The 25,920-nt window shown below is 39.3% G+C and overlaps 6 non-coding genes across 6 annotated transcripts; all 6 read left to right on the top strand.

Moving 5' to 3' along the window:
- Positions 1 to 7,196: 7,196 nt before the first annotated feature.
- Positions 7,197 to 7,286, top strand: trnar-ucu (transfer RNA arginine (anticodon UCU)). Its single transcript is given in 2 exon segments — positions 7,197 to 7,233; positions 7,251 to 7,286. It is a non-coding gene; the product is annotated as a tRNA-Arg (tRNA).
- An 833-nt stretch (positions 7,287 to 8,119) lies between these two features.
- Positions 8,120 to 8,209, top strand: trnar-ucu (transfer RNA arginine (anticodon UCU)). The gene is given in 2 exon segments: positions 8,120 to 8,156; positions 8,174 to 8,209. It is a non-coding gene; the product is annotated as a tRNA-Arg (tRNA).
- Positions 8,210 to 10,529: 2,320 nt separating this feature from the next.
- On the top strand, positions 10,530 to 10,603 carry trnat-agu (transfer RNA threonine (anticodon AGU)). The gene has a single exon. It is a non-coding gene; the product is annotated as a tRNA-Thr (tRNA).
- Positions 10,604 to 13,298: 2,695 nt separating this feature from the next.
- On the top strand, positions 13,299 to 13,372 carry trnat-agu (transfer RNA threonine (anticodon AGU)). Its single transcript has one exon. It is a non-coding gene; the product is annotated as a tRNA-Thr (tRNA).
- A 5,465-nt stretch (positions 13,373 to 18,837) lies between these two features.
- Positions 18,838 to 18,911, top strand: trnat-agu (transfer RNA threonine (anticodon AGU)). Its single transcript has one exon. It is a non-coding gene; the product is annotated as a tRNA-Thr (tRNA).
- A 2,695-nt stretch (positions 18,912 to 21,606) lies between these two features.
- trnat-agu (transfer RNA threonine (anticodon AGU)) lies at positions 21,607 to 21,680 on the top strand. Its single transcript has one exon. It is a non-coding gene; the product is annotated as a tRNA-Thr (tRNA).
- The last annotated feature ends 4,240 nt before the right edge of the window (positions 21,681 to 25,920 follow it).

Raw genomic sequence — 25,920 nt, 5'->3', positions numbered from 1 at the left:
GTTTGATATTGGATCATTAGATATTCACTTTGCCCCTCCTCTCACTCACAAACAAATCCCTTAAAACCTCAAACATGACTAAAAAAAAAACAATGGAGAACAAAGAAACTACACTCATTATATTTCCTCAACATTTCCAGTCTTTCCATTTGGACAAGGATATTTAATCAGAATAGCCAGAATTCCTGCAACAGGTGCTGTTGATGCTAAAAGACAAAATGTGCGGAAATCAAAAACTCTCAGAGATAAAGAGCTGCTGGTGTTACTTAAAGACAAACAAACCTACTGAAGAACAGAGAAGAAATTAAAATCAATGACAAACCTTAACTTCAACAAACAGATTTTTTTTGCACTTTAGAGGTTCTAAACATGCATGTAGTGCATTTTCATAATGAATAAATCACTACTGTGACACTGCCTATTTTAACCATTTTTAATGTAATATAGTTCCAGTTAAACATCCATAAAGCATATAAATCCAAAATCAGCTGTAGTGTAGAGAGACATCTGAAATATACTACTACCCTTAGAATAGCCAGATCACAATTTACAAAACAAGTACTTAAGAGAACCTGCAGATTTCTTGTGGACTGCTCACTAGTGCTTGAAGGTAGGTAAAATTTTGTCTGTACTCACCCTCTTATTAACGGTACTTACTTGAAGTCCATAGAACCAACCCAAAACATAGGAGTTGGAAAGCTCTCACAAAGTGGTTTGTATTTCAGACATCCTTCTTTCTGATAACAGTTTATAATCCTGGGTGTTTCCTTGTGAAAGGAAAGTCTGAACCATGGAAATCCCTGGTTTGAGTTACTGAGAGTCAATTCAGGAGTTACATTTGTCTTCTGTGTGTAAAGTCTATCCCAGTGTCCATAAGAAGAGCAAGTTAGTTGTAAGGACTGCAAATAGAGAAACAAACAAACAGAAAACAAGACAAAAGTGAATCTTTCTGCAAAAACAGAACAGAACAAAACCTCATGAAGCCACATCTAAACCACCTTGCTGCTTCATAGTTCCCTCCCTTTTGGCTTGTAACCTGGCCTACTTCCAATATACTGCCACATAGTGGATGGAGTAGGAATTACCATGAAAAAAGGTCACAACACTGGAGTCAAACGAGTGTCAGCTATGGCTTCAAGTAGGCCTAAGTTTTAGGATTTTTTTTTTATGCCAATATAGAAAATAGACAATAGGCAAGTGGTTTAAAGATCCAACCACAACAGGCCCAATGATACCTAAAGAACCAGCACAACAGGCCCAATGATAATGATAATTACAAATCAATACACATAACCAATCATCAAATTTATTGCATTTTCAACTAAAAAAAAAAAACATTCTGTTAATAGACATCTCATATGAAGACTTTTGTATCCTTTGAAAAGAACAAAATCTGGCATGTGTGACTGTCTCCTATAAATACTTATAAATAAATGAATACATTGTAAGGTGAATGCTGTGCCAAGCTCTCACAAAGTGGTTTGTATTCCAGACATCCTTCTTTCTGATAACAGTTTATAATCTTGGGTGTTTCCTTGTGAGAGGAAAGTCTAAACCATGGAAATCCCTGGTTTGAGTTGCTGAGAGTCAATTCAGGAGTGATACATTTGTCTTCTGTGTGTAAAGTTTATCCCAATGTCCATAAGAAGAGCAAGTTAGTTGTAAGGACTGCAAATAGAGAACCAAACAAACAGAAAACAAGACAAAAGTGAAGCTTTCTGCAAAAACAGAACAGCACAAAACCTCATGAATAAAACATACACAAAGCTTGACTGAATATAGAAAGAATTAAATGATAGTAAACTTACAGTGAGTGTTAGAACCTATAGTTCCACCAGTAAGGATCTTCATTACAGTGAGGCCTGAAGTGAGCCACATCTAAACCACCTTGCTGCTTCATAGTTCCCTCCCTTTTGGCTTGTAACCTGGCCTACTTCCAATATACTGCCACATAGTGGATGGAGTAGGAATTACCATGAAAAAAAAACAGTCACAACACTGGAGTCACACGAGTGTCAGCTATGGCTTCAAGTAGGCCTAAGTTTTAGGTCCTGCACAATTGTTTCTTATTTTAGTGACAAATAAATAGCAGTTTAATACATTTATAACTATTTTACAAAGTTAGTGAGATAATGTTTACATCAATCCTGATGCTTTAAATCTCTCCCACATGGTGAGGTATACGGTTTATTTATTTAACAATGGTATCGGATCGGTACTGTGTATCGATCAATAAGTTTATGTATTGGTATCGATTATGTATGGTGTATCTGTAAATGTAACATATAGGAAACAGCATATGACAGCATTATTGTAAGGCATTTCTGGCAACTTCACTGGTTAATAGAATATGCCTACATTGATAAATCCCCTTAAGTTGCACCCTGATTGGTGAATGTTTAGCATGTCAAATGTATGCTTGAATGTGATTGGCTAATACCAACCACAATAATTGACATATCAAGTCCTCTGGTCAGACTATTATAGAACAGGCTAAAGATGCAGCATGTAAAATTGCAGGTTGACTGGATGAATGGTTTCTAAGAGTTATGTACTATTGGCCTCGCTTTCTTGTGACAAATGTCCACCAAACTTGACATACCCCCTCAAAATAATGTGCAGAACAGATTTTGTTAAAATGGGCTTGTTCAAAGTCAAAGTGTTCAAAAGGTACAAGTTATTCCTTATAATTATTATTAATTATAAATATTGCAGGTATTTTGCTACCAGATGTGTGAGGATTGGCAAAAAAATTCTTGAAGTAGAAAGGATCAAGGAATTATCCCCCCCCCCCCCCCCCCCCCCAAAAAAAAAAAAAAAAAAAAGAATTTTGTGTGTAGGACACAGATGCTACAGACCAGATGCTATTGAATAAAAAACGCTTAATGCTTTGTTGTAACGCCACCATCAGGCCAGTGAATGTCATTTTTCTTGAAGCTGCTGTAACTTTGTTGTGTCCATATGCAATGTGTTTAATGCATATATTAAACAAATTCGTTGTTATGGATTTAGGACACTGGGGGGCACTAGTGGACTGTTTGAGGTAAGAGAAAGAAGAGAGGAAAGGAGGAGAAGAATAAACAAAATAGTAAGCTCTCTGTTCCATAATCGTGTGTGGTTAATGTCTGACTCTGAACGACAAGCAACACAACAAAGTGGCGACGAGAGAAGGAGTGAAGATACAGACATGGCTCTGCTCTCCTTGCAACCTCCTGCTGTGTTCCTGGACTGCCCAGGCAACCCGACAATTCCATTTGCTACTTGGAAAATGCTATTCGATAACTATCTGCTTGCTGTCGGGGGAGGCGAGTTTCCTGCCGAGAGGAAGAGAGCCTTGCTTATTCACTGCTTGGGAACGGAGGGTAACCGAATCTACAGCACCTTACCACTCGAAAAAGATGACTATGAGGGCTCAGTAAAGGCTTTGGAGAAGCACTTCAGTCCAAAACTAAACATTGTCGCAGAAAGATACCGCTTTAGGCAAAGAGCACAAGCTGTAGGTGAGTCAATTGATCACTATGTCGCAGCATTGCGTGAACTGGTAAAAAATGTCAGTTTGGAGCTATGGAGGATGAGATGCTTCGGGATCAAATTGTAGAGAAAACAAACAGTTCCCGCATCCGTGAAAGACTTTTAATGGAAGAAGGTTTGACACTGGATAAAACTCTGGATGTAGCCAGGCGTACTGAAGCCGCTATAGCTGTTAGCGATTTCTGTGACTGATACAAAGCCCGTTGCTGCTGTGCAAGTGCAAAAGAAGGCACGTAACCCAAAACAAAAACCTGCTCGTAAAACTGATGGTGCGAGGTCATGCTACCGGCGTGGTGCTGCTGAGCACAAAGCAAATGACAAGTCGTGCCCTGCAACAAACTCTAAATGCAAGTCATGTGGAAAATTGGGACACTTCTCAAGAGTATGCAAGTCCTCTCGAAAGCCAGTTAATGAAGTGACTGTGCCTGAAATGTGTGTTTTAAGTGTTGAAAATAATTTCACTGTTGATGCAATTTAACTAATGTGCCCTGTTACCATCACTCTACCAAATACTACTGCTGCATGTAATGTAAAATTGCTAGTTGATACAGGATCTGGCGTTTCTATACTGCCTAATAGTATTTACAATGCTAATTTTAGCTCAGTTAAACTGCATAATCCAAAAGTGCAGCTTGTGACGTATTCTAAGGAAAAACTGAATGTGATAGGATGTCTTAGAGCTGACGTTACTCACAATGGTAGTACTGCCTCTACTGACTTTTACATAGTGAAGACAGGGACACCTGTACTGGGCATGGACCTGGTTACTGCTCTCCAGCTGCAGATTAAAGGAGGACAGTTACTAACACAGGCGTCGGAAATCTGTGCAACGCTCCACCAAGCCAAAGCTCCATCTACTCACTTTGAACATGATGGTGGGTCACCTGCCACGTTCGGATGTGCGAGAAACTTCGTGCACAAAGTGAAGCTCCGGCCTGATGTGAAGCCTGTACGACAGAACCTCCGACACTTACCTCTCTCAGTTCGCGATGCTGTCTCCGAGGAACTCAAGGACCTGGAAAAACACGGCATAATTGAGAAAATTGATGCGTCTGAATGGGTCTCTCCAATTGTGGTCACCAAAAAAGAGAACTGGTGGCATACGCATGTGTGTTGACCTGAGGGAACTTAACAAGGCTGTGATTAGGGATAGCCATCCATTGCCACTGATTGAGGACATTCTGTCAGAACTGCGTGGCGCCGTGATGTTCTCAACTCTGGATTTGAAATCTGCTTACCATCAACTGACGCTGCATGAAGAGAGTAGGGGGCTCACTGCTTTCATTACACATGAAGGACTGTACCGGTACTGCAGAGTCCCATATGGACTGTGTTCAGCCCCAGCAGCTTTCCAAAAGATGATGATGCAGATTCTCAGTGGCATGAAGGGGGTGCAATGCTACCTTGATGACGTCATTACATATGGATCGTCAGAGGCGGAGCATGACGCCAACCTGAGTGCGGTGTTGCGCAAAATCAACGATGCTGGACTGAAGCTCAATGTTAACAAATGCCAACTCCGGCAAACCACACTAAGCTTCCTTGGTCAAAAGATTGGACCAGAGGGTCTGCTGCCAGATGACTCTCACGTTGCTGTTATTCTGAATGCACCGTCCCCTTCCGATCCTGCAACCTTGCGCTCTTTCCTTGGCCTGAGTGCATGGTACAGCAAGTTTGTGCCAAATTACGCAACTGTCGTTGAGCCCATGAGAGCTCTTCTTTGAAAAGATTGTTCATTTCACTGGAACAAGACAGCTCAAGCAGCATTTAAGCAAGTCAAGCAGTTGATTGTGCATAGCACTGCACTGGTGATGTTTGACCCCAGTAAGTCAACCATTGTTTCAACAGATGCCTCAGACTATGGGGTAGGTGCAGTCTTGACTCAGATGGACAGTAACGGGGCAGAGCAGACTGTTGCTTTTGCATCTCGCAGTCTTTCTGAGGCAGAGAGGAAATACTCTATAGTCGAGAAGGAAGTGCTAGCTTGCGTCTGGGCTGCCGAGAAATGGCGGACATGGCTGTGGGGAAGGAGATTCCTGTTACGCACTGATCACCAAGCACTTACCACGCTGCTGACTACCAAAGGCAATAACCGTGCTGGTCTCCGCATTACCCGATGGTCTGCTCGTCTCCTAGAGTTTGACTACGACGTTGAATACAGATCAGGGTCCCTGAACCATGTTGCTGACTGCCTGTCGAGACTCCCACTGCCTGAAACTGACACTGCATACGCAGAAGAGATCGAGTCAGTGGCTGCCATACTCACTGACCTGAGTGCTGTGTCTGAGGAAGACTTCCGTTCAGAATGTAATGACTGTCCAGTGCTCACTAAACTCCGTGCACAGATACAGAGAGGCTGGCCATCACGGAAGTCTACACTCGATCTTAACATACAGCCATACTTTCCAATTCGCCATGAACTTGCTGTCATGAATGAATGCATAGTCAGAGGGTCTCACAGATTACTTGTGCCAGAGTCATTGCAGAAAAGACTCATTGTGCTAGCCCATGAAACCCACCAGGGTATTGTGCGTACCAAACAACGCCTTAGAGAGTTGTACTGGTGGCCCAAAATGGACTCTCAGATAGAAATATGCATTAAGAACTGCTCAACCTGCCAACAGAATGACAAGACAACTGTCACCCATGATGCTCCACTGCAACCAGTTCCCCTACCAGCTGCTGCTTGGGAAAAGGTGTCCGTAGACATCATAGGCCCATTTGAGAAAGCTCCTCCTGATTGTAGATTTGCCATATCACTGGTAGATTACTTTAGTAAATGGCCTGAAGTAGCGTTTGCTCACCGCGTTGACACAGCTACTATTATACAGTTCCTGACTGCCCTTTTCTCTCGAGAAGGAATCCCAAAGACGCTGATAAGTGACAATGGTCCTCAATTTCTCTCTGCTGAGTTTGCTGACTTTCTCAAAGAGAGTGGAATACAACACCTGAGATCTTCAGTGTACTACCCAAGAGCTAATGGAGAAGTTGAGAGATTCAACAGAAGCGTTAAGGACTGCTTACAGACTGCATCCATTCAAGGAGAACCCTGGAAGTCATTCCTGAGAACTTACCTGAGGGACTACAGAGCAGTTAAAGCGTTACTGTTACATTAATAATACTGTCAGGTTCTTCTGAGTTACAAGAAGGTATTCTTTGTTCAAGAGGGAAGATGTTGTGTCCATATGCAATGTGTTTAATGCATATATTAAACAAATTCGTTGTTACGGATTTAGGACACTGGGGGGCACTAGTGGACTGTTTGAGGTAAGAGAAAGAAGAGAGGAAAGGAGGGGAAGAATAAACAAAATAGTAAGCTCTCTGTTCCATAATCACGTGTGGTTAATGTCTGACTCTGAACGACAAGTCAACACAACAAGCGCCTGTCTAGTAAACAGGAGATCCTGGCTTGGAATCCCAGCGGTGCCTTTTCCTTGGGTAATCTTTAATCAGTAACTGCTACAATGAGTAAATCAACCCTTTTTTTATTGGCGTCAGACTATGACTAACAGTATGCAGAGCTTTGGTGTGTGCTTAGACTTGCAGATAATCATCAGACCACTGGGATTTACATATGCATAGTAAATGTATTATTTGCCTCAAATATTAGCAGCACTACTGTTATTTTATAGGAAGGTTGGCCAAGGAACCAATTTCTTCACCTGGGCTCTGTGGCGCAATGGATAGCGCATTGGCCTTCTAGATAAATAGCTGGAGCAAGTCAAAGGTTGTGGGTTTGAGTCCCACCAGAGTCGAGAGTGTTCCCTCTTCTTTATAGCTCTGTCTACTACCTTTTTGTACTTGTATTTGCAAGATTTTCTCTAGTCTTTTTACCTAATTAATAGCAATTTCAAACTTTCAGAAATATTCTGTTTGATGTTGGGGTATTGGAACATATTTGTGCTGCAGAAGATTCTGCATGTATTTGTGAAAAGTGAGATGAAGCAGTTTGAAATGTTGGATTTTAGCCTTTTCTGAATCAGAATGATGTTTGCTGATCCATTAAAAGATGTTTAAACGGAACCTGAAGGGTAAACAAAAGATGCTAAGTTTTGTGTGTACATTCTGCGTGACAAGGTCTAGTACTCTGTACATGTATATGATAGGTTTAAGCAATTGAGACAAGCTTTCAGAGTTGATGTTATTTGTTTCTGGAAAATGCAGCGGTTCCTAATCAGGGAAGTTGTTTTTGCTGTCTGTGTGAAGTTTGTATGCAAGAGAATGTTTTTGAGTTTGCCTGAAGCTATATTGTATTGATATAGAAGACCTGTCAGGTAGGGCGCCGTGGCTTAGTTGGTTTTCGCGCCTGTCTAGTAAACGGGAGGTCCTGGGTTTGAATCCCAACGGTGCCTTTTCCTTGGGTAATCTTTAATCAGTAACTGCTACAATGAGTAAATCAACTCTTTTTTTATTGGCGTCAGACTATGACTAACAGTATGCAGAGCTTTGGTGTGTGCTTAGACTTGCAGATAATCATCAGACCACTGGGATTTACATATGCATAGTAAATGTATTATTTGCCTCAAATATTAGCAGCACTACTGTTATTTTATAGGAAGGTTGGCCAAGGAACCAGTTTCTTCACCTGGGCTCTGTGGCGCAATGGATAGCGCATTGGACTTCTAGATAAATAGCTGGAGCAATTCAAAGGTTGTGGGTTCGAGTCCCACCAGAGTCGAGAGTGTTTCCTCTTCTTTATAGCTCTGTCTACTACCTTTTTGTACTTTTATTTGCAAGATTTTCTCTAGTCTTTTTACCTAATTAATAGCAATTTCAAACTTTCAGAAATATTCTGTTTGATGTTGGGGTATTGGAACATATTTGTGCTGCAGAAGATTCTGCATGTATTTGTGAAAAGTGAGATGAAGCAGTTTGAAATGTTGGATTTTAGCCTTTTCTGAATCAGAATGATGTTTGCTGATCCATTAAAAGATGTTTAAAATGAACCTGAAGGGTAAACAAAAGATGCTAAGTTTTGTGTGTACATTCTGTGTGACAAGGTCTAGTACTCTGTACATGTATATGATAGGTTTAAGCAATTGAGACAAGCTTTCAGAGTTGATGTTATTTGTTTCTGGAAAATGCAGAGGTTCCTAATCAGGGAAGTTGTTTTTGCTGTCTGTGTGAAGTTTGTATGCAAGAGAATGTTTTTGAGTTTGCCTGAAGCTATATTGTGTTGATATAGAAAACCAGTCAGGTAGGGTGCCGCGGCTTAGTTGGTTATAGTGCCTGTCTAGTAAACAGGAGATCCTGGGTTCGAATCCCAGCGGTGCCTTTTCCTTGGGTAATCTTTAATCAGTAACTGCTACAATGAGTAAATCAACCCTTTTTTTATTGGAGTCAGACTATGACTAACAGTATGCAGAGCTTTGGTGTGTGCTTAGACTTGCAGATAATCATCAGACCACTGGGATTTACATATGCATAGTAAATTAATTATTTGCCTCAAATATTAGCAGCACTACTGTTATTTTATAGGAAGGTTGGCCAAGGAACCAGTTTCTTCACCTGGGCTCTGTGGCGCAATGGATAGCGTATTGGACTTCTAGATAAATAGCTGGAGCAAATCAAAGGTTGTGGGTTTGAGTCCCACCAGAGTCGAGAGTGTTTCCTCTTCTTTATAGCTCTGTCTACTACCTTTTTGTACTTTTATTTGCAAGATTTTCTCTAGTCTTTTTACCTAATTAATAGCAATTTCAAACTTTCAGAAATATTCTGTTTGATGTTGGGGTATTGGAACATATTTGTGCTGCAGAAGATTCTGCATGTATTTGTGAAAAGTGAGATGAAGCAGTTTGAAATGTAGGATTTTAGCCTTCTCTGAATCAGAATGATGTTTGCTGATCCATTAAAAGATGTTTAAACAGAACCTGAAGGGTAAACAAAAGATGCTAAGTTTTGTGTGTACATTCTGCGTGACAAGCTTTCAGAGTTGATGTTATTTGTTTCTGGAAAATGCAGAGGTTCCTAATCAGGGAAGTTGTTTTTGCTGTCTGTGTGAAGTTTGTATGCAAGAGAATGTTTTTGAGTTTGCCTGAAGCTATATTGTATTGATATAGAAGACCAGTCAGGTAGGGCGCCGTGGCTTAGTTGGTTTTCGCGCCTGTCTAGTAAACGGGAGGTCCTGGGTTTGAATCCCAACGGTGCCTTTTCCTTGGGTAATCTTTAATCAGTAACTGCTACAATGAGTAAATCAACCCTTTTTTTATTGGCGTCAGACTATGACTAACAGTATGCAGAGCTTTGGTGTGTGCTTAGACTTGCAGATAATCATCAGACCACTGGGATTTACATATGCAAAGTAAATTCATTATTTGCCTCAAATATTAGCAGCACTACTGTTATTTTATAGGAAGGTTGGCCAAGGAACCAGTTTCTTCCTCTGGGCTCTGTGGTGCAATGGATAGCGCATTGGCCTTCTAGCTGCATAGCTGGAGCAATTCAAAGGTTGTGGGTTCGAATCCCACCAGAGTCGAGAGTGTTTACTCTTCTTTATAGCTCTGTCTACTACCTTTTTGTACTTTTATTTGCAAGAGTTTCTCCAGTCTTTTTACCTAATTAATAGCAATTTCAAACTTTCAGAAATATTCTGTTAGATGTTGGGGTATTGGAACATATTTGTGCTGCAGAAGATTCTGCATGTATTTGTGAAAAGTGAGATGAAGCAGTTTGAAATGTTGGATTTTAGCCTTTTCTGAATCAGAATGATGTTTGCTGATCCATTAAAAGATGTTAAAACGGAACCTGAAGGGTAAACAAAAGATGCTAAGTTTTGTGTGTACATTCTGCGTGACAAGGTCTAGTACTCTGTACATGTATATGATAGGTTTAAGCAATTGAGACAAGCTTTCAGAGTTGATGTTATTTGTTTCTGGAAAATGCAGAGGTTCCTAATCAGGGAAGTTGTTTTTGCTGTCTGTGTGAGGTTTGTATGCAAGAGAATGTTTTTGAGTTTGCCTGAAGCTATATTGTATTGATATAGAAGACCTGTCAGGTAGGGTGCCGTGGCTTAGTTGGTTATAGCGCCTGTCTAGTAAACAGGAGGTCCTGGGTTCGAATCCCAGCGGTGCCTCTTCCTTGGGTAATCTTTAATCAGTAACTGCTACAATGAGTAAATCAACTCTTTTTTTATTGGCGTCAGACTATGACTAACAGTATGCAGAGCTTTGGTGTGTGCTTAGACCTGTAGATAATCATCAGACCACTGGGATTTACATATGCATATTAAATTCATTATTTGCCTCAAATATTAGCAGCACTACTGTTATTTTATAGGAAGGTTGGCCAAGGAACCAGTTTCTTCACCTGGGCTCTGTGGCGCAATGGATAGCGTATTGGACTTCTAGATAAATAGCTGGAGCAAATCAAAGGTTGTGGGTTTGAGTCCCACCAGAGTCGAGAGTGTTTCCTCTTCTTTATAGCTCTGTCTACTACCTTTTTGTACTTTTATTTGCAAGATTTTCTCTAGTCTTTTTACCTAATTAATAGCAATTTCAAACTTTCAGAAATATTCTGTTTGATGTTGGGGTATTGGAACATATTTGTGCTGCAGAAGATTCTGCATGTATTTTTAAAAAGTGAGATGAAGCAGTTTGAAATGTAGGATTTTAGCCTTTTCTGAATCATAATGATGTTTACTGATCCATTAAAAGATGTTTAAACGGAACCTGAAGGGTAAACAAAAGATGCTAAGTTTTGTGTGTACATTCTGCGTGACAAGGTCTAATACTCTGTACATGTATATGATAGGTTTAAGCAATTGAGACAAGCTTTCAGAGTTGATGTTATTTGTTTCTGGAAAATGCAGAGGTTCCTAATCAGGGAAGTTGTTTTTGCTGTCTGTGTGAAGTTTGTATGCAAGAGAATGTTTTTGAGTTTGCCTGAAGCTATATTGTGTTGATATAGAAAACCAGTCAGGTAGGGTGCCGCGGCTTAGTTGGTTATAGCGCCTGTCTAGTAAACAGGAGATCCTGGGTTCGAATCCCAGCGGTGCCTTTTCCTTGGGTAATCTTTAATCAGTAACTGCTACAATGAGTAAATCAACCCTTTTTTTATTGGCGTCAGACTATGACTAACAGTATGCAGAGCTTTGTTGTGTGCTTAGACTTGCAGATAATCATCAGACCACTGGGATTTACATATGCATAGTAAATTCATTATTTGCCTCAAATATTAGCAGCACTACTGTTATTTTATAGGAAGGTTGGCCAAGGAACCAACTTCTTCACCTGTGCTCTGTGGTGCAATGGGTAGCGCATTGGACTTCTTGATTAATAGCTGGGGCAATTCAATGGTTGTGGGTTCGAGTCCCACCGGAGTCGAGAGTGTTTCCTCTTCTTTATAGCTCTGTCTACTACCTTTTTGTACTTTTATTTGCAAGATTTTCTCTAGTCTTTTTACCTAATTAATAGCAATTTCAAACTTTCAGAAATATTCTGTTTGATGTTGGGGTATTGGAACATATTTGTGCTGCAGAAGATTCTGCATGTATTTGTGAAAAGTGAGATGAAGCAGTTTGAAATGTAGGATTTTAGCCTTTTCTGAATCAGAATGATGTTTGCTGATCCATTAAAAGATGTTTAAACGGAACCTGAAGGGTAAACAAAAGATGCTAAGTTTTGTGTGTACATTCTGCGTGACAAGGTCTAGTACTCTGTACATGTATATGTTAGGTTTAAGCAATTGAGACAAGCTTTCAGAGTTGATGTTATTTGTTTCTGGAAAATGCAGAGGTTCCTAATCAGGGAAGTTGTTTTTCCTGTCTGTGTGAAGTTTGTATGCAAGAGAATGTTTTTGAGTTTGCCTGAAGCTATATTGTATTGATATAGAAGACCAGTCAGGTAGGGCGCCGTGGCTTAGTTGGTTTTCGCGCCTGTCTAGTAAACGGGAGGTCCTGGGTTTGAATCCCAACGGTGCCTTTTCCTTGGGTAATCTTTAATCAGTAACTGCTACAATGAGTAAATCAACTCTTTTTTTATTGGCGTCAGACTATGACTAACAGTATGCAGAGCTTTGGTGTGTGCTTAGACTTGCAGATAATCATCAGACCACTGGGATTTACATATGCAAAGTAAATTCATTATTTGCCTCAAATATTAGCAGCACTACTGTTATTTTATAGGAAGGTTGGCCAAGGAACCAGTTTCTTCCTCTGGGCTCTGTGGTGCAATGGATAGCGCATTGGCCTTCTAGCTGCATAGCTGGAGCAATTCAAAGGTTGTGGGTTCGAATCCCACCAGAGTCAAGAGTGTTTACTCTTCTTTATAGCTCTGTCTACTACCTTTTTGTACTTTTATTTGCAAGAGTTTCTCCAGTCTTTTTACCTAATTAATAGCAATTTCAAACTTTCAGAAATATTCTGTTAGATGTTGGGGTATTGGAACATATTTGTGCTGCAGAAGATTCTGCATGTATTTGTGAAAAGTGAGATGAAGCAGTTTGAAATGTTGGATTTTAGCCTTTTCTGAATCAGAATGATGTTTGCTGATCCATTAAAAGATGTTAAAACGGAACCTGAAGGGTAAACAAAAGATGCTAAGTTTTGTGTGTACATTCTGCGTGACAAGGTCTAGTACTCTGTACATGTATATGATAGGTTTAAGCAATTGAGACAAGCTTTCAGAGTTGATGTTATTTGTTTCTGGAAAATGCAGAGGTTCCTAATCAGGGAAGTTGTTTTTGCTGTCTGTGTGAGGTTTGTATGCAAGAGAATGTTTTTGAGTTTGCCTGAAGCTATATTGTATTGATATAGAAGACCTGTCAGGTAGGGTGCCGTGGCTTAGTTGGTTATAGCGCCTGTCTAGTAAACAGGAGGTCCTGGGTTCGAATCCCAGCGGTGCCTCTTCCTTGGGTAATCTTTAATCAGTAACTGCTACAATGAGTAAATCAACTCTTTTTTTATTGGCGTCAGACTATGACTAACAGTATGCAGAGCTTTGGTGTGTGCTTAGACCTGTAGATAATCATCAGACCACTGGGATTTACATATGCATATTAAATTCATTATTTGCCTCAAATATTAGCAGCACTACTGTTATTTTATAGGAAGGTTGGCCAAGGAACCAGTTTCTTCACCTGGGCTCTGTGGCGCAATGGATAGTGTATTGGACTTCTAGATAAATAGCTGGAGCAAATCAAAGGTTGTGGGTTTGAGTCCCACCAGAGTCAAGAGTGTTTCCTCTTCTTTATAGCTCTGTCTACTACCTTTTTGTACTTTTATTTGCAAGATTTTCTCTAGTCTTTTTACCTAATTAATAGCAATTTCAAACTTTCAGAAATATTCTGTTTGATGTTGGGGTATTGGAACATATTTGTGCTGCAGAAGATTCTGCATGTATTTTTAAAAAGTGAGATGAAGCAGTTTGAAATGTAGGATTTTAGCCTTTTCTGAATCATAATGATGTTTACTGATCCATTAAAAGATGTTTAAACGGAACCTGAAGGGTAAACAAAAGATGCTAAGTTTTGTGTGTACATTCTGCGTGACAAGGTCTAATACTCTGTACATGTATATGATAGGTTTAAGCAATTGAGACAAGCTTTCAGAGTTGATGTTATTTGTTTCTGGAAAATGCAGAGGTTCCTAATCAGGGAAGTTGTTTTTGCTGTCTGTGTGAAGTTTGTATGCAAGAGAATGTTTTTGAGTTTGCCTGAAGCTATATTGTGTTGATATAGAAAACCAGTCAGGTAGGGTGCCGCGGCTTAGTTGGTTATAGCGCCTGTCTAGTAAAGAGGAGATCCTGGGTTCGAATCCCAGCGGTGCCTTTTCCTTGGGTAATCTTTAATCAGTAACTGCTACAATGAGTAAATCAACCCTTTTTTTATTGGCGTCAGACTATGACTAACAGTATGCAGAGCTTTGTTGTGTGCTTAGACTTGCAGATAATCATCAGACCACTGGGATTTACATATGCATAGTAAATTCATTATTTGCCTCAAATATTAGCAGCACTACTGTTATTTTATAGGAAGGTTGGCCAAGGAACCAACTTCTTCACCTGTGCTCTGTGGTGCAATGGGTAGCGCATTGGACTTCTTGATTAATAGCTGGGGCAATTCAATGGTTGTGGGTTCGAGTCCCACCGGAGTCGAGAGTGTTTCCTCTTCTTTATAGCTCTGTCTACTACCTTTTTGTACTTTTATTTGCAAGATTTTCTCTAGTCTTTTTACCTAATTAATAGCAATTTCAAACTTTCAGAAATATTCTGTTTGATGTTGGGGTATTGGAACATATTTGTGCTGCAGAAGATTCTGCATGTATTTGTGAAAAGTGAGATGAAGCAGTTTGAAATGTAGGATTTTAGCCTTCTCTGAATCAGAATGATGTTTGCTGATCCATTAAAAGATGTTTAAACGGAACCTGAAGGGTAAACAAAAGATGCTAAGTTTTGTGTGTACATTCTGCGTGACAAGGTCTAGTACTCTGTACATGTATATGTTAGGTTTAAGCAATTGAGACAAGCTTTCAGAGTTGATGTTATTTGTTTCTGGAAAATGCAGAGGTTCCTAATCAGGGAAGTTGTTTTTGCTGTCTGTGTGAAGTTTGTATGCAAGAGAATGTTTTTGAGTTTGCCTGAAGCTATATTGTATTGATATAGAAGACCAGTCAGGTAGGGCGCCGTGGCTTAGTTGGTTTTCGCGCCTGTCTAGTAAACGGGAGGTCCTGGGTTTGAATCCCAACGGTGCCTTTTCCTTGGGTAATCTTTAATCAGTAACTGCTACAATGAGTAAATCAACTCTTTTTTTATTGGCGTCAGACTATGACTAACAGTATGCAGAGCTTTGGTGTGTGCTTAGACCTGTAGATAATCATCAGACCACTGGGATTTACATATGCATAGTAAATTCATTATTTGCCTCAAATATTAGCAGCACTACTGTTATTTTATAGGAAGGTTGGCCAAGGAACCAGTTTCTTCACCTGGGCTCTGTGGCGCAATGGATAGCGTATTGGACTTCTAGATAAGTAGCTGGAGCAAATCAAAGGTTGTGGGTTTGAGTCCCACCAGAGTCGAGAGTGTTTCCTCTTCTTTATAGCTCTGTCTACTACCTTTTTGTACTTTTATTTGCAAGATTTTCTCTAGTCTTTTTACCTAATTAATAGCAATTTCAAACTTTCAGAAATATTCTGTTTGATGTTGGGGTATTGGAACATATTTGTGCTGCAGAAGATTCTGCATGTATTTTTAAAAAGTGAGATGAAGCAGTTTGAAATGTAGGATTTTAGCCTTTTCTGAATCATAATGATGTTTACTGATCCATTAAAAGATGTTTAAACGGAACCTGAAGGGTAAACAAAAGATGCTAAGTTTTGTGTGTACATTCTGCGTGACAAGGTCTAATACTCTGTACATGTATATGATAGGTTTAAGCAATTGAGACAAGCTTTCAGAGTTGATGTTATTTGTTTCTGGAAAATGCAGAGGTTCCTAATCAGGGAAGTTGTTTTTGCTGTCTGTGTGAAGTTTGTATGCAAGAGAATGTTTTTGAGTTTGCCTGAAGCTATATTGTATTGATATAGAAGACCAGTCAGGTAGGGCGCCGTGGCTTAGTTGGTTTTCGCGCCTGTCTAGTAAACGGGAGGTCCTGGGTTTGAATCCCAACGGTGCCTTTTCCTTGGGTAATCTTTAATCAGTAACTGCTACAATGAGTAAATCAACTCTTTTTTTATTGGCGTCAGACTATGACTAACAGTATGCAGAGCTTTGGTGTGTGCTTAGACCTGTAGATAATCATCAGACCACTGGGATTTACATATGCATAGTAAATTCATTATTTGCCTCAAATATTAGCAGCACTACTGTTATATTATAGGAAGGTTGGCCAAGGAACCAGTTTCTTCACCTGGGCTCTGTGGCGCAATGGATAGCGTATTGGACTTCTAGATAAGTAGCTGGAGCAAATCAAAGGTTGTGGGTTTGAGTCCCACCAGAATCGAGAGTGTTTCCTCTTCTTTATAGCTCTGTCTACTACCTTTTTGTACTTTTATTTGCAAGATTTTCTCTAGTCTTTTTACCTAATTAATAGCAATTTCAAACTTTCAGAAATATTCTGTTTGATGTTGGGGTATTGGAACATATTTGTGCTGCAGAAGATTCTGCATGTATTTTTAAAAAGTGAGATGAAGCAGTTTGAAATGTAGGATTTTAGCCTTTTCTGAATCATAATGATGTTTACTGATCCATTAAAAGATGTTTAAACGGAACCTGAAGGGTAAACAAAAGATGCTAAGTTTTGTGTGTACATTCTGCGTGACAAGGTCTAATACTCTGTACATGTATATGATAGGTTTAAGCAATTGAGACAAGCTTTCAGAGTTGATGTTATTTGTTTCTGGAAAATGCAGAGGTTCCTAATCAGGGAAGTTGTTTTTGCTGTCTGTGTGAAGTTTGTATGCAAGAGAATGTTTTTGAGTTTGCCTGAAGCTATATTGTGTTGATATAGAAAACCAGTCAGGTAGGGTGCCGCGGCTTAGTTGGTTATAGCGCCTGTCTAGTAAACAGGAGATCCTGGGTTCGAATCCCAGCGGTGCCTTTTCCTTGGGTAATCTTTAATCAGTAACTGCTACAATGAGTAAATCAACCCTTTTTTTATTGGCGTCAGACTATGACTAACAGTATGCAGAGCTTTGGTGTGTGCTTAGACTTGCAGATAATCATCAGACCACTGGGATTTACATATGCATAGTAAATTTATTATTTGCCTCAAATATTAGCAGCACTACTGTTATTTTATAGGAAGGTTGGCCAAGGAACCAATTTCTTCACCTGGGCTCTGTGGCGCAATGGATAGTGCATTGGACTTCTAGATAAATAGCTGGAGCAAGTCAAAGGTTGTGGGTTTGAGTCCCACCAGAGTCGAGAGTGTTCTCTCTTCTTTATAGCTCTGTCTACTACCTTTTTGTACTTGTATTTGCAAGATTTTCTCTAGTCTTTTTACCTAATTAATAGCAATTTCAAACTTTCAGAAATATTCTGTTTGATGTTGGGGTATTAGAACATATTTGTGCTGCAGAAGATTCTGCATGTATTTGTGAAAAGTGAGATGAAGCAGTTTGAAATGTAGGATTTTAGCCTTCTCTGAATCAGAATGATGTTTGCTGATCCATTAATAGATGTTTAAACGGAACCTGAAGGGTAAACAAAAGATGCTAAGTTTTGTGTGTACATTCTGCGTGACAAGGTCTAGTACTCTGTACATGTATATGATAGGTTTAAGCAATTGAGACAAGCTTTCAGAGTTGATGTTATTTGTTTCTGGAAAATGCAGAGGTTCCTAATCAGGGAAGTTGTTTTTGCTGTCTGTGTGAGGTTTGTATGCAAGAGAATGTTTTTGAGTTTGCCTGAAGCTATATTGTATTGATTTAGAAGACCAGTCAGGTAGGGTTCCGTGGCTTAGTTGGTTATAGCGCCTGTCTAGTAAAGAGGAGATCCTGGGTTCAAATCCCAGCGGTGCCTTTTCCTTTGGGTAATCTTTATTCAGTAACTGTTACAATGAGTAAATCAACCCTTTTTTTATTGGAGTCAGACTATGACTAACAGTATGCAGAGCTTTGGTGTGTGCTTAGACTTGCAGATAATCATCAGACCACTGGGATTTACATATGCATAGTAAATTCATTATTTGCCTCAAATATTAGCAGCACTACTGTTATTTTATAGGAAGGTTGGCCAAGGAACCAACTTCTTCACCTGTGCTCTGTGGTGCAATGGGTAGCGCATTGGACTTCTTGATTAATAGCTGGGGCAATTCAATGGTTGTGGGTTCGAGTCCCACCGGAGTCGAGAGTGTTTCCTCTTCTTTATAGCTCTGTCTACTACCTTTTTGTACTTTTATTTGCAAGATTTTCTCCAGTCTTTTTACCTAATTAATAGCAATTTCAAACTTTCAGAAATATTCTGTTTGATGTTGGGGTATTGGAACATATTTGTGCTGCAGAAGATTCTGCATGTATTTGTGAAAAGTGAGATGAAGCAGTTTGAAATGTAGGATTTTAGCCTTTTCTGAATCAGAATGATGTTTGCTTATCCATTAAAAGATGTTAAAACGGAACCTGAAGGGTAAACAAAAGATGCTAAGTTTTGTGTGTACATTCTGCGTGACAAGGTCTAGTACTCTGTACATGTATATGATAGGTTTAAGCAATTGAGACAAGCTTTCAGAATTGATGTTATTTGTTTCTGGAAAATGCAGAGGTTCCTAATCAGGGAAGTTGTTTTTGCTGTCTGTGTGAAGTTTGTATGCAAGAGAATGTTTTTGAGTTTGCCTGAAGCTATATTGTATTGATATAGAAGACCTGTCAGGTAGGGCGCCGTGGCTTAGTTGGTTATAGCGCCTGTCTAGTAAACAGGAGGTCCTGGGTTCGAATCCCAGCGGTGCCTCTTCCTTGGGTAATCTTTAATCAGTAACTGCTACAATGAGTAAATCAACTCTTTTTTTATTGGCGTCAGACTATGACTAACAGTATGCAGAGCTTTGGTGTGTGCTTAGACCTGTAGATAATCATCAGACCACTGGGATTTACATATGCATAGTAAATTCATTATTTGCCTCAAATATTAGCAGCACTACTGTTATTTTATAGGAAGGTTGGCCAAGGAACCAGTTTCTTCACCTGGGCTCTGTGGTGCAATGGATAGCGTATTGGACTTCTAGATAAATAGCTGGAGCAAATCAAAGGTTGTGGGTTTGAGTCCCACCAGAGTCGAGAGTGTTTCCTCTTCTTTATAGCTCTGTCTACTACCTTTTTGTACTTTTATTTGCAAGATTTTCTCTAGTCTTTTTACCTAATTAATAGCAATTTCAAACTTTCAGAAATATTCTGTTTGATGTTGGGGTATTGGAACATATTTGTGCTGCAGAAGATTCTGCATGTATTTTTAAAAAGTGAGATGAAGCAGTTTGAAATGTAGGATTTTAGCCTTCTCTGAATCATAATGATGTTTACTGATCCATTAAAAGATGTTTAAACGGAACCTGAAGGGTAAACAAAAGATGCTAAGTTTTGTGTGTACATTCTGCGTGACAAGGTCTAATACTCTGTACATGTATATGATAGGTTTAAGCAATTGAGACAAGCTTTCAGAGTTGATGTTATTTGTTTCTGGAAAATGCAGCGGTTCCTAATCAGGGAAGTTGTTTTTGCTGTCTGTGTGAAGTTTGTATGCAAGAGAATGTTTTTGAGTTTGCCTGAAGCTATATTGTGTTGATATAGAAAACCAGTCAGGTAGGGTGCCGCGGCTTAGTTGGTTATAGCGCCTGTCTAGTAAACAGGAGATCCTGGGTTCGAATCCCAGCGGTGCCTTTTCCTTGGGTAATCTTTAATCAGTAACTGCTACAATGAGTAAATCAACCCTTTTTTTATTGGCGTCAGACTATGACTAACAGTATGCAGAGCTTTGGTGTGTGCTTAGACTTGCAGATAATCATCAGACCACTGGGATTTACATATGCATAGTAAATTTATTATTTGCCTCAAATATTAGCAGCACTACTGTTATTTTATAGGAAGGTTGGCCAAGGAACCAATTTCTTCACCTGGGCTCTGTGGCGCAATGGATAGTGCATTGGACTTCTAGATAAATAGCTGGAGCAAGTCAAAGGTTGTGGGTTTGAGTCCCACCAGAGTCGAGAGTGTTCTCTCTTCTTTATAGCTCTGTCTACTACCTTTTTGTACTTGTATTTGCAAGATTTTCTCTAGTCTTTTTACCTAATTAATAGCAATTTCAAACTTTCAGAAATATTCTGTTTGATGTTGGGGTATTAGAACATATTTGTGCTGCAGAAGATTCTGCATGTATTTGTGAAAAGTGAGATGAAGCAGTTTGAAATGTAGGATTTTAGCCTTCTCTGAATCAGAATGATGTTTGCTGATCCATTAAAAGATGTTTAAACGGAACCTGAAGGGTAAACAAAAGATGCTAAGTTTTGTGTGTACATTCTGCGTGACAAGGTCTAGTACTCTGTACATGTATATGATAGGTTTAAGCAATTGAGACAAGCTTTCAGAGTTGATGTTATTTGTTTCTGGAAAATGCAGAGGTTCCTAATCAGGGAAGTTGTTTTTGCTGTCTGTGTGAGGTTTGTATGCAAGAGAATGTTTTTGAGTTTGCCTGAAGCTATATTGTATTGATTTAGAAGACCAGTCAGGTAGGGTTCCGTGGCTTAGTTGGTTATAGCGCCTGTCTAGTAAAGAGGAGATCCTGGGTTCAAATCCCAGCGGTGCCTTTTCCTTGGGTAATCTTTATTCAGTAACTGCTACAATGAGTAAATCAACCCTTTTTTTATTGGAGTCAGACTATGACTAACAGTATGCAGAGCTTTGGTGTGTGCTTAGACTTGCAGATAATCATCAGACCACTGGGATTTACATATGCAAAGTAAATTCATTATTTGCCTCAAATATTAGCAGCACTACTGTTATTTTATAGGAAGGTTGGCCAAGGAACCAGTTTCTTCACCTGGGCTCTGTGGTGCAATGGGTAGTGCATTGGACTTCTTGATTAATAGCTGGGGCAATTCAATGGTTGTGGGTTCGAGTCCCACCGGAGTCGAGAGTGTTTCCTCTTCTTTATAGCTCTGTCTACTACCTTTTTGTACTTTTATTTGCAAGATTTTCTCCAGTCTTTTTACCTAATTAATAGCAATTTCAAACTTTCAGAAATATTCTGTTTGATGTTGGGGTATTGGAACATATTTGTGCTGCAGAAGATTCTGCATGTATTTGTGAAAAGTGAGATGAAGCAGTTTGAAATGTTGGATTTTAGCCTTTTCTGAATCAGAATGATGTTTGCTTATCCATTAAAAGATGTTAAAACGGAACCTGAAGGGTAAACAAAAGATGCTAAGTTTTGTGTGTACATTCTGCGTGACAAGGTCTAGTACTCTGTACATGTATATGATAGGTTTAAGCAATTGAGACAAGCCTTCAGAGTTGATGTTATTTGTTTCTGGAAAATGCAGAGGTTCCTAATCAGGGAAGTTGTTTTTGCTGTCTGTGTGAGGTTTGTATGCAAGAGAATGTTTTTGAGTTTGCCTGAAGCTATATTGTATTGATATAGAAGACCTGTCAGGTAGGGCGCCGTGGCTTAGTTGGTTATAGCGCCTGTCTAGTAAACAGGAGGTCCTGGGTTCGAATCCCAGCGGTGCCTCTTCCTTGGGTAATCTTTAATCAGTAACTGCTACAATGAGTAAATCAACCCTTTTTTTATTGGCGTCAGACTATGACTAACAGTATGCAGAGCTTTGGTGTGTGCTTAGACCTGTAGATAATCATCAGACCACTGGGATTTACATATGCATAGTAAATTCATTATTTGCCTCAAATATTAGCAGCACTACTGTTATTTTATAGGAAGGTTGGCCAAGGAACCAGTTTCTTCACCTGGGCTCTGTGGTGCAATGGATAGCGTATTGGACTTCTAGATAAATAGCTGGAGCAAATCAAAGGTTGTGGGTTTGAGTCCCACCAGAGTCGAGAGTGTTTCCTCTTCTTTATAGCTCTGTCTACTACCTTTTTGTACTTTTATTTGCAAGATTTTCTCTAGTCTTTTTACCTAACTAATAGCAATTTCAAACTTTCAGAAATATTCTGTTTGATGTTGGGGTATTGAAACATATTTGTGCTGCAGAAGATTCTGCATGTATTTGTGAAAAGTGAGATGAAGCAGTTTGAAATGTTGCATTTTAGCCTTTTCTGAATCAGAATGATGTTTGCTGATCCATTAAAAGATGTTTAAACTGAACCTGAAGGATAACAAAAGATGCAAAGTTTTGTGTGTACATTCTGTGTGACAAGGTCTAGTACTCTGTACATGTATATGATAGGTTTAAGCAATTGAGACAAGCTTTCAGAGTTTATGTTATTTGTTTCTGGAAAATGCAGAGGTTCCTAATCAGGGAAGTTGTTTTTGCTGTCTGTGTGAAGTTTGTATGCAAGAGAATGTTTTTGAGTTTGCCTGAAGCTATATTGTATTGATATAAAAGACCAGTCAGGTACGGCGCCGCGGCTTACTTGGTTATAGCGCCTGTCTAGTAAACAGGAGGTTCTGCGTTTGAATCCCAGCAGTGCTTTTTCCTTGGGTAATCTTTAATCAGTAACTGCTACAATGAGTAAATCAACCCTTTTTTTTATTGACGTCAGACTATGACTAACAGTATGCAGAGCATTGGTGTTTGCTTAGACCTGCAGATAATCATCAGACCACTGGGATTTACATATGCATAGTAAATTCATTATTTGCCTCAAATATTAGCAGCACTACTGTTATTTTATAGGAAGGTTGGCCAAGGAACCCATTTCATAAACTGGCCTCTGTGATGCAATGGATAGCACATTGGACTTCTAAATGACTAGCTGGAGCAATTCAAAGGTTGTGGGTTTGAGTCCCACCAGAGTCGAGAGTGTTTCCTCTTCTTTATAGCTCTGTCTACTACCTTTTTGTACTTTTATTTGCAAGATTTTCTCTAGTCTTTTTACCTAATTAATAGCAATTTCAAACTTTCAGAAATATTCTGTTTGATGTTGGGGTATTGGAACATATTTGTGCTGCAGAAGATTCTGCATGTATTTGTGAAAAGTGAGAGGAAGCAGTTTGAAATTTTGGATTTTAGCCTTTTCTGAATCAGAATGATGTTTGCTGATCCATTAAAAGATGTTTAAATGGAACCTGAAGGCTAAACAAAAGATGCTAAGCTTTTGTGTGTACATTCTGTGTGACCAGGTCTCCTACTCTGTACATGTATATGTACATGTGATGTTTTTTGTTTCTGGAAAATGCAGAGGTTCCTATTCAGGGAAGTTGTTTTTTCTGTCTGTGTGAAGTTTGTATGCAAGAGAATGTTTTTGAATTTGTCTGAAGCTATATTGTATTGATATAGATTACCTTTCAGGTAGGGCGTAGTGGCTTAGTTGGTTGTAGTGCCTGTCTAGTACACAGGAGATCCTGGGTTTGAATCCCAGCAGTGCATTTTCCTTGGGTAATCTTTAATCAGTAACTGCTACAATGAGTAAATCAACCCTTTTTTATTGGCGTCAGACTATGACTAACAGTATGCAGAGCTTTGGTGTGTGCTTAGTCTTGCAGATAATCATAGACGTTCAAAAATCAATTTTAACAACCCAATCAGAATCAACAGCGCTTCGTGATGTCCGAGTACTAGCAACTCCTGCGTTAAGTTTGGGCTGTTAAACGTACGGTCTCTAACACGTAAAGCCGTCATTGTCAATGAAATTCTAACTGTAAACCTCCTCAGTTCACTGTGTCTCTGTGAACCGTGGGTTAAACCTAATGAATTATTGCTGTGAATGAATCAACTCCCCCAGGCTTTAACTACTGCAGTTATCCACTCAGGTGTGGTCGTGGTGGCGGCGTTGCCACAATCTATGATTCAGTTCTAGGCATAATCCTAAACTCAGGTTATGAAGCTAAATCGTTTGAAGTGCTTATTCTTAAAGTGGCAGGCTTTTCTCCGGCTTCTAAAAAGCAGCTCTCTTTCCTGCTTATTACAGTCTATCGTCCTCCTGGACCTTATACAGATCTTGTTAGTGAAATTGCTGACTTCTTTTCAGAAGTAGCTGTCTCTACTGTGTCATGAAAAATATTGTAATCATGCTGATTCATAATGTATCCATTTAATCTTGTATCCCCTTAATATTTCGTATTCGTAAATCATGTTCTGTTCTATATAATCTACTGCACAGTTGTACAGTACATTCTGATACTATGTCTGGCGCCAGCCGAGGCCAGATAAGAAATATATGGGTAAGCATTAGCTGAAACAGAGCAGTTAATCATGTTGTCCCCTTACTCACCCTCACACTCAGGGGCACAGTGTCTTAAATCTATCAACAATAGGCAGAAAAGTGTGCCAGAGGTCACACACCACTAGTGTTAATTACATACACTCCTTCTTAGGAGGTGCCAGGTGTCGTAAGTCATGACTTCAGGATGCGTATGCAACATGTGAGGGTGACCCAATTAGTTCATTAGTATTTAATAGACGATTAGTTGTTGACGTCACCACGCATATTTCTTGTGCTAACTCGGACCGTTTGTACATGGATCACATGTTCTGGTGAGTTTCACTTACTTGTCAAAGCAAGCTACCATAGTGTAGATTTATTGGACCATGTATGTGATACAGATGTTATTAGTCATTGGTAGTTGTGAATACTGATGGAGCAAAATTCATTTTAGTTTGTGTATATGCGATTAACAGTATTGTGATTAACCAAATATTTGAAGCAGACCTTTGTAGGAAGATAAAGTAATGGAAGGTAAAATACTCGACAGATCAGGTTGTTATAGGAGAAGACTTTAATGTAGTTCCAGATGGCTCAGTTGACCGTCTTCCCTCTAGAGGGCAGCATCATCTTTTTGATTATATTTTCAATAACTTAGTCTCCAATACTAATCTGACAGACTGTTGGAGGACAGGAAACCCCAATGCCAGACAGTACACCTGGTTTAATGCTTCCAATAAAGGTCAGTGTTCAAGGCTACACTACTGGTTAATCCCTCACAATGTGACGGATAGTATTTTAAGCTGTGAAATTTCAGCATCTCCTTTAACTGATCACTGTTCAGTTACCTTGTTCCTCTCTTGGGAACAAATGTAAATCACCTTTGAATTCAATTTGGAAATTTAATAGTAACCTTTTACTTAATTGAAGATATTTCACTACTGGAAATTTCACCTCTGAACAAATGGGAGTGGTTTAAATGCAATGTTAGGGCAGCAGCAATTAGGATAGTATGCGTCTAAACAGATGAGGGCCCAACAATCCCAACAGACACACACAGACTCGTTTAGCATTGATTAGGAAGTGAATATGGGTTGAATGCAGTCACTCTGACGCCCACTTTCCAGAGTGTGTGAAAGTGTGTAAAAAAAGAAAAAAGAGAGAGACATTTTTAGGTAAAATAAAGTTTATTTTATTATCTTTATCGGTTGTTAATAAGAATGAGAATTATATCAGTGGTATATTAATTTAATTTAGAAAATATCAAATTGACATTTACGTTGTATTAAAGGACAGAAACAGTCATTGTAGGAAATGAAACTAGACGCTAGATGGCAGCATGGAGTCAGGAGTCAAATGCTTCAACAGCACTGAACTGTGTTAATACTCTGAAAAGCTTCTCAATAACCATCTCTACACCAAAGCTGCTCAAGTACTTCTAATAAGGAGAGGATGTAGTTTGTACCTGTTTGATAATTGCTATGCAGACGATGGCGGTCCGGTCGAGTTGTGCAGCCATGTGTTTCTTTATGAAGGTAAATGTGCCTAAATGAACCAGTAGGTGGGATATTTCTACAGGCTAAAAGCATCATATCAGAGAATGCTCCCAGCAGACGTATATGAGAGATATAGTGTTAGTGACTATA

This window comes from Salminus brasiliensis, chromosome 4, assembly GCF_030463535.1.
Source record: "Salminus brasiliensis chromosome 4, fSalBra1.hap2, whole genome shotgun sequence".
Classification (NCBI taxonomy): domain Eukaryota; kingdom Metazoa; phylum Chordata; class Actinopteri; order Characiformes; family Bryconidae; genus Salminus; species Salminus brasiliensis.
This window is presented reverse-complemented; position numbering and strand designations above follow the sequence as displayed.